Below are 2723 nucleotides of genomic sequence, written 5' to 3' on the forward strand. Positions count from 1 at the left end.
GTCTCTCCTCCCCCACTCCCTTTTTCTCTCTCTATTGTTGTAAAATATGATAGATCCTTGAATTAAATTTCTATTAAAAGCAAAGATCAAAATAAAATTTATGAAAAAGAATACTTTTTTAATATCTTTTATCACTAAAATTATTGTAAATATTTACAATTCTTTTTTACATATTAACATATCTAATTTGATGTTGAATTTCTTAGTTTATAACATAATATACAAATAACTTTTATATTCAACAACAATTCTTTAAAATAATCAATATTTGTCTTTCAACTTATAAAACTGATTTATCGTTAGAATAGTATAATTGAAAGATTGATCAATAGATTTGGGACACTTCATTTTGTATAGTCTGCTAAACTTATATACTAGAAACTCTACTGCAATGAACAGCTGTAGAGATTAAATCGGTTAAATGACTCGCTTAAACATTAATCATGAGTAGTCGGCCATGAAAAATGCTCGCTTTCTTGAAGAATGATGCGTCACTTATCCTTCAACGATCGCAGTCAACGCAGCGAGAACGTCTTTTTCGATGAGTGTGAATGTAAAGGACATATAACATGAGATGCGTGATTCATAATTCAATAATTTATTCCTATTACATTTATTCCTATAGTTAACAGCACTTATAAGCGAAACTGCCGAAATTTGTGGCACTTTGCATTAGATTTTTCAATGAAAAAAAAGACACAAAACACAAAACAAAACGACAATGATGATGAGTTTTGTGTCATTAATATTTTTACAAAAATCGTAATACATTTCTGACGAATGTCTGACGAATATATATTAATGTAAATCACTGAAGTATATGATTGCAAATTATTATTTTATACTTTTGATTTTTTACATTTTGATATCTTGTGGTAATATGATCCCATTCTAATTTTCTAGTTTTAATATTTAAAATCAAGAGTTACTTTAAATCATCATATTTTGCTAAAGTAAGATAAAGCTTTTTTTTTTATTTAAAAGTGCAAAATATATATTTTGAGATGATATCAATGATTATATTAGTAAATTTTTTATTAATTCTTGAAAGAGTGCAATAAATTTCAAGATTTTAGGTATCTCAAAATTCAAATATGTTCTTATTCAAAGCTCATTACGCCTTTAAATATTAAACTGAGTGTGAGCAATAGCGGATTTAGACAGAGACCCACGAGGTCCAGGCCTAGAGACGCCATCCTCCAAGAACCAAAATTAAAGTAAATTTTATATTTGTGCAGGATTGTCAGTTGTGCAATGTTTGCCAATGTGGCATCTTGAAGTAATGCTTTAACGTACAAAAAAAATCTTGATGTTTTAGATGGAAAAGTAATACTTTTCGATGGTAATCAACTTTTTTTTTATTGTTTATTTATTTAAAAGGAACGCTAAGAAGTACAGGGCATAGAGTACAAAAATGTGTAAATCCGCCACTGATTGTAAGTAAAAATTGAACAAAAACACTTTATAGTAGAGAATTTGTTCTGTAAAATCTTTTTTAATCTTTTAACTTACATTAATTATTTGCTGAGTAATTACAGTTTAAAAATGGGAAAAAATTTACTGAAATGATCCTTTAATTTTGTTGAGCAGTATATATTGGTATGGGAAAAAGAAATTATTTTTGCATGAAATTGAATGGAAAAATAATGGATTTCTTTTTATTACACCTAATATAGCTATATATATATATATTAAGAATCTATTATTAAAATTAATTATATTCGTTGTTATAAATCACATAAAACTAATGAAAATTTAATAACTCTAAATTTAATAACTCTAAATTTAATAATTCTAAATAATAACATAATGTAATTGTATGTATATTTTATATATTTATGCATGCATTAAAAAAAAAATTTTTATCTTTCTTCTTGACTTACTTAAAGTCTAATGTCATTTCTCAATTACAAATTTTTTCCATCTCAGGTAGAGCAAATTGATATTCGACTTAAAGCTGAATGAAGCTTAAAGAGAACAATTCGGTGCATTCTTTCAATTTTTCTATCCTACCTTTCAACTTGCAGCTACAATGAGACAGCACCTGCTGTCTCATCCCTAACTATAATCTCTGTGTTCACATAATCCAATTTCTTTCTCTAATCTCATCTATTCTATTCTTCAACATCTATTGTACATCAACATGAGATTTGTTCGCGTCGCATACTCCAACATGCTTCAACATGTTCCTACCACAGCTCCTACTCACTCTAATGAGCGCGTTTGAGTGAGTAGGAGCTACAGTTGGAGGAAGTAGGAGCATGTTGGAGCATGTGATGCAACCTCTGATTTTATCCACTGCTGGATATCGATTTCTTCTAACTTTTTCCATTCTCCATGGTCTTTAGGAGGAAGGAGTTTTGTATTAAAACGTCATGCTTGCGTGCATGTTGGCAAATACATATATCCATTGATATATGGGATCTACAATTTTTAACACCAAATCCGAATGGCGATGGCAAAGATACTTTCGAAGGTCTTCCGAGAGATGGCAATCAAATAAAAAAAATTTTAAGTAGTGAGTGGATAAAATGTTAAGTAGTGAGTGGATTTGAACCCTGAATCTTTGGTACAGAGAGCAGTCACGCTACGCTGTGCATTAAAATATTACAAATTAATTTTAAGAGACAATCAAATATTAGAATTTTATATAACACTATCAAAGTCGAGTAGCTTGCCATTCGGTGCGATTGACTCGCGATCTATATGCAAATCCGGATTCA

This window comes from Atta colombica, unplaced genomic scaffold (assembly GCF_001594045.1).
Source record: "Atta colombica isolate Treedump-2 unplaced genomic scaffold, Acol1.0 scaffold48, whole genome shotgun sequence".
NCBI lineage: Eukaryota > Metazoa > Arthropoda > Insecta > Hymenoptera > Formicidae > Atta > Atta colombica.